The following is a 6,838-nucleotide window of genomic DNA, read 5'->3' as shown; positions in this document are numbered from 1 at the left end:
AGTTCGGGTTGAGTTTGAATTTAAGATGAAAATTATTCAACCCAAAAATAATATAGTTATACCTTGTATATCTAGAGATAATCACAATAATATTCCTTCCTATATTATTATTATTTTTAATTATATCATTATTTTGTCGAATAAATTTAAGAATTTTATATATACATATTTGTGTCGAGTCGTGTCACGTGCAAATTTGATTTCAACAGGAAAATCGAATTTTGAATCGGGCGAAACTATCATAAATTCTAGTCAAGTTAAATTTCGAATAAATGATATATTTTGATCGGAATAGATCAAAATAGTTGAAAATTCGACCTGATCCAACCTAACTCATGCTGATCCATGATCCAACTTGTTGCAATGAAATCACCTTCCTCTCAAAACGTGTAACCATCTCGTTCAATTTTTAGCGTGTGAGAAAACATATCGTTATCATGCTTATAAAATGTAGGTTATATTTCTCTTTCACATCTGCATGCCCAGACAAATGAATCAACACCGAGTTACATCCATCCCGTCATGACTCACCTACAAATTTACCTAAATAAATCTCATCTAAATCGACTCTCAAGATCTCCATGTGAATCATCATCGACCTCTGTTATTACATTTTTATACAAACAAGAACCAGAAGAAAAAGAAGAAGAAGACGAAGAGTGTACAAAATGTTGTCAAAGTTGGCATCCACAACAAAGATAGAAGAAACAGAGAGTAGAGACCAAGTACACAGCTTCGAAGAAGGAAGCAACCCTGAAAATCAAATCGTGGAAGAGAGACGTACGGATGGTCAAACTCTTCCATTTGAAAGCAGACCCTAACCATGATTCTTTCTTCATACCCCCTTGAACAACTTGCTTCCTCCCATTTTAGGGTTTCTGTGAGCTTTGAAGAAGAAGGAGAAGAGGGTTTGAAGGTGGTTTATATAATGGGGGAGAAGAGAAGGTTAGCCTGGTGAAGTCTAGAGATGACCAACTGTCCCGCGTTTTTGATATCGTCAAAAATTAATTATAGTATTGTGCACTAAACGTGGCCACTACCCACCATTCATAAGTGACGGACGGATGGAAGCCGGGGTTAGGATAAGTTTTTATTTTACAGTTTCAATAAGGTTAAATTATAGGGTAAAGTACGTACACAAATAGTCCCCAACTATAGGATACTTCTTTAATGAATCCTCTAACTATTAAAAGTTATAAAATGGTCCCTCAACTATAAGAGTTGTTTTGTTGAGTCCATCGACTATTAAAAATTATAAAATGGTCATTTGACTATTCATTATGTTCCAAACTCATCATTTTTCATTAAAAATTGACGGCAATCTGAATTAAATAATTACTACAAACTTTTCCGTTAAAAGTTTATACACAACCTAAAATTCATTGATATTCGGTGTAATTTATCTTTTTGTAATTACTACAAAGATATGAATTAAATAATTACTTTTAGGAGGGTAAAAAGCTCATTTTTCACTTAATTAAAGGGTTGAACAGATTAAATTAGATGTCTAATGTCAGAGAGGGATTGATAATGCAAATTTCCAATTGATCAAAGGGGGCAAGCCCCCTGCCTTGTCCATGTAATTGATGTATTTAACACTTAGATTTGTGAATTGTTCAATACAAATAGTTTTGGTGTGGGAGGTTGAGTGTAAAGATTATAGGGACATGTTATGCCATGGGAATAAAGGTTTCAATCTTAGTTTTCAAGATTCTCCACTTATTTTCTTACAAAGATTCATTCTCAATCATTTTAGATTTTTATCTATTTTATATTTTAAATTTTTATTTATATTAGATTTTTTATTCCTAATTCTCAAATTATTTCACACCTTTTAAATTTCTAATTTTTTAAACCATTTCACTATAACATTCTAAATTATTAATTTTTTAAAATTATTTCACCATAACAAACTAAATTATATAATTTAAGTTTTAAAAAATTATGAGTAGATTAGTATAATAGACCTTTAAATTTTATAATTTTACAATTTTTCTATGTAATTTTTTAAAATTAATATAATTTTAAAAAATATGGACTAGGTACCCGTGACCCGAAAATACGGGTACCCAAACTTAATGGACGGGATACGGACCGAAATTTTAGTAACCGAAAATTTCGGATACATGATTTTGAATACCCCTTATCAATCAACAATTGACGGTAAATAGAACAAAAGTTGAGGGATGGATCAAGATTTTTAAATAAAAAATGGTACAAAAATTCGATTTTACAAAAACAACATAGGGACTAAATTTTAAAATAAGATGGATACCTTTTATATATTTAATTTTTTTCTTCAAAAGGGTATCTTACAAAGTGCTTGCTTTCTGAATCCAGCTAATGCAAGAATAATGCAAGCTGGTTTCAAATTTGAACCTAAAAACAAAAGGTATCCCAAAATGAAGTTTTGGCCTAATTTTTGTCATTCTAGTAAAAGAAAATTACATCACATTTTGCAATTGTTCACCTTGTATGATTCCTTTTACCTGAAGTTCATACTGGAACTTAGGAGCCAAGGCATACATTGTATTTCTTGGGCTAAAATTGAATTACTTATTTTCCATGGTATCAGAGTATAATTTTATCATTATATTAAATTAAAATTTCACAAATTGTTAAGGGGCTACACAAAAAATTATACCCTTTTTCTGGGTGATGCCCTTGCTGTCCCCTGGGCGGTCTCCAAAATCTTCCGAAGAACACTACTGATTAGAATGATAAAAATCGCCATGGGTACCATGGTGGAATGATGAAGATCTAACATAAATTTGTGTTATAAATTTTTTGATATATTCATATTATTTTGATCAAAATTGATAATGAATCAATTTAATTTATTAAAATAAATTATTTTAATTATTATTAAAATTAATATAATCAAGAGGAAGTGCATTTAACCTGTTGACCAAGCTGTTCATCTTTATTTTCTTATATTTTATTATATCATAAATTCTGGCTCTTAGAGTCCTCATTCCTTTCCCATCTAAATAAAATTATGATTAAATTTAGGATTTATCTTAAAAAATTAATATAACCGAACATCTTAAATTGAATAATAAATTAACTTTAACCATTTTTTGTATATATATCATGTTTATATAGAGAGAGAGAGTGCATATGATTGATGCTCGCGTGCACGCATGTGTATATATATATATATATCAAGAAGATAAATTTTCTTTTTTCGTAGAACTCTTTAACGATAATGAAGAAAAATATTAATTAATTTATTCGTTGTGGATCATTATCTCTCTATATAACTTATTATTGAATCAATTTTGAGTATTTATAATTAGACTTTTCATCAAATTATAAATACAACTTATGATATTTATACTTTATTTTCATGACACGTAAACACCTATTACACATATAACATAACTGATCATTTAATTTTGTATCATACTTAATAATAACATTATACGTTATATATGTGTCCATAATTAAGAATATTAATCCAGTATTTTCTCACTTTAATGACATATATTTCATGATGAATGTACAATTTTATGAGCTTAAAATTTACTATCATAACATAGTTGTTTTTTAAAAGCATTGGGGAATGTTTATTTTCAATTTCCCAACAGATTGAATGGTTAGGTAATGCTCAATGTTCACGTTTACGTGATCCATCAATATGCATGTATTCCGAGTCTCTTACTAAAGATTTATGGATTACTAAATCCGTCGTCAGAGTTTATGACCCAAATTTTTATTATTTGATTTAAAAAATTTATAGTAGGATTTATTTGATGAAAAAATTAAGAGAAAATAACATCAGTGACCAAAAATACCTTATAATATACGATTTTAACCATTTTTTTTTTGGATTTGCCAAAATGACCAACTAAATCGCAATGCGATCGATAATTCGCAACGCGATCTCCGGTATCGCAAATCAGTTTCCAGATTCGCAACGCGATTCTGACTATCGCATTGCGATTTCCCAAATTCGCGTTGCGATTACGTAATTCGCATTGCGATTAAGTAAATCGCAACGCGATTAAGTAAATTGCAATACGAATTAGGAAAATCGCAATGCGAATACGTAAATCGCAATGCGAATCTGACTATCGCAATGCGATTTACATAGCGCCATTCGTATTAACGCGTTTTTTTTTCAAATTCCAAACACGAATTTTTTCTTAATATATCGAAAACTGAACCGTCCACAGTAATCGCAACTCATAACCTCAAACCTAAAATCACAACACTCAGTCCCATCTCTATCTCTCACTCTCTACGGCGAAATCCGTCCCCATCTCCGAAGATTTCCGTCCCCATCGCCGGCGAAATCCCTCACAACCATTCACGGCCAGAAATCCCTCACAATCATTCAGAAATGGAAAATCAACCTCCGAGGGTTATTTTTTTAATTATTTTTATTTTGAAATTTTTGCATTATTTTAGGTTTTTCATATTGAAATTGATGATAAGTTTACTGGTAATTTCAATAATAGATTAATCATTTCACTTAGATTTCTTATTAAATTCATTCGATTGCTGCCAATACTGCTAAACTGTTTAGTATTTAACCCTGTGAAGTTAGTATTTGTCTTTGTTTTGTCTTTTGGTTGAAGTAATGCAGAAGAAGAATAGTTTCGAGAATGAAAATCGCAACGCGAAAATGACTATCGCAACGCGAAATGAAAATCGCAACGCGAAACCAAAATCGCATTGCGATTCTCTCGTTGCGATTTTCATTTCGCGTTGCGATTTTCATTTCGCGTTGCGATAGTCATTTCCGCGTTGCGATTTTCATTATCTCGTTGCGATTTTCATTTCAACCAAAAGACAAAACAGTGTTGCAAATTTTAGTTTCAAGAATAAACTACTATTTATGTTTATTGTTTTTTTTGTATATATTCACAGTGTAGTTTTTGGTATAATTAACTTGGTATGCTTATTGTTTTTGTAGAGATTTTTTTCGGCTTCATTGACATTAAGGAATAAAGTTAGCCTAGCCACTACAATTGCTTCGAAGCTTTCACCTGCACAAAGAAAATTGTTTGAGGAAACCTGCTTCAGGCCATGGCTGAGAGTACAGCATCTGGGTGGAGATGCTAATTTGACTCATTTGTGGCTTCAGACCATGACTAGCGATCTACCCGACAGTATACAACGTGGTGAGGAAGAGATATGGTTTCATTTTCCACTGGCGTATACTTGTTTTGGGCGGAAGGAGTTCTGCTTAATCACTGGTCTACGATTTGAATACGATGATGTAGGCCGGTACACTCATCATATCACCCGCCCATCATGGTTATCCAGGGTTTTTCCTGATGAGTCAATAGAGAAGCCGAACTTACACTTCGACGACCTGAAGAAATTGTTTAATAAGAAAGATGATTTTACTCGGATAAATGATGTCGATGTTGTCCGAGTATACCTTCTACTACTTTTGTATGCCGGCTTTTTAGGCAGAGAGGCCAGACAACCTATTCCTCAAGAGCTAATATTATTGGTAGAGGACCTAAATGCATGGAATCTATTTCCGTGGGGTTCGTATATATGGAAAGCTACCTGGAGTCATATGTAGGATTCTTGAGAAACCCTCTGACGTGCCGGACATGATGGATTCAAGTTGGCTCTCATATGAGTTACCGGCCAGTACCATACCGGTATCTGAAGTGGAGAGGAGACAACTACCGGACACAATTCTGGATAACACCCTTTGGGCTAAGACCGCAGTTGATTTTTATCTATATGAGCGCGGAGCCAGGGGTGTTTCACTGACATATGCAAGCTCAACGATGATATCTATTTGTTGCTTGATCGGTCTTGGTGAGGCGTATTATTAGGGGTCGAAGACAATGGCTATTTCGATGGAGGGGTAAGTCTTATATTTTTCTTATATTTCAATTTGATTATTTTTTTAAAATTTATGTAAGTTACTAATATATGTCTTTTTTTGTAAAACAGCATATCGATGCGTGGGTGTCACGTCTTCTAATAATTAGGAAACTTAAGGAAAATAAAAGAAATACACGATATACAATTATGCTGACGTCTTTTAACGCCGTTCACTTGAAGAATCAACGAGATGAATCATTTGCGTTGGGCAATGGACAAGCTAAACTTTATCCTGCATGGTGGGAGGTCGATAAGGCTAGTATTTATTTTAGATTGAGTTTAAAGGTATTCATAAATAAGTGCGCAGATGAATGAATTATTACTTATGATTGCAGGTGTTTATCCCTGTTTTGGAACGTAAACATTGGCTTCTCGTCGAGCTTCAGATCCCATCCCTTAAGCAATAAAGAAGCTCAATATTACAGTTAGCAAAGACGAGACCGCACCACAACAACGAAGGACCCAGAGGGGATTGGTGTCCTCTCGTATGCTTGGCGTTGGAGCGTTTGATCACAGGAAGTATAAAGTATCTCCCTCCCACCGATAGAGATAGAGCTGTAGTAGGCTTGTGGTTTCGGCATTATATGGCTAGATCAATATATACGAGATGCTGCCTACCTGCATCCGCGTTATAAAAATATCCATAAACAATTGGTAAGTTTATAGGCTTGTGGTTTGAAAATGTTTGGTTAAGTACATAGAATTCAAATAATTTGCTGTTTGTAGGTTTTAGATGTGTACAAAGTGTTGTTTGAGCAAATGTTTGGTTTCTGTAGGTTAATCTCAGAAGTGAGTTGCGTGAAAATGATGTATGGCTGTAAAAGTTGATTCAATAGTAGATGAGGAAATAAGAATTATTGCTTATTTTTTTATTGTTTAATTGATTTGTAAAAGATGATTTGTAAAAGTTGATTTGTTTAATTGATGTGAACATAATTCTTATTTGTGCTTGTTTAATTGATTGAAATGTAATGATTGATTT

This window comes from Hibiscus syriacus, unplaced genomic scaffold (assembly GCF_006381635.1).
Source record: "Hibiscus syriacus cultivar Baekdansim isolate YM2019G1 unplaced genomic scaffold, ASM638163v2 tig00110931_pilon, whole genome shotgun sequence".
Taxonomy (NCBI): Eukaryota; Viridiplantae; Streptophyta; class Magnoliopsida; order Malvales; family Malvaceae; genus Hibiscus; species Hibiscus syriacus.
This window is presented reverse-complemented; position numbering follows the sequence as displayed.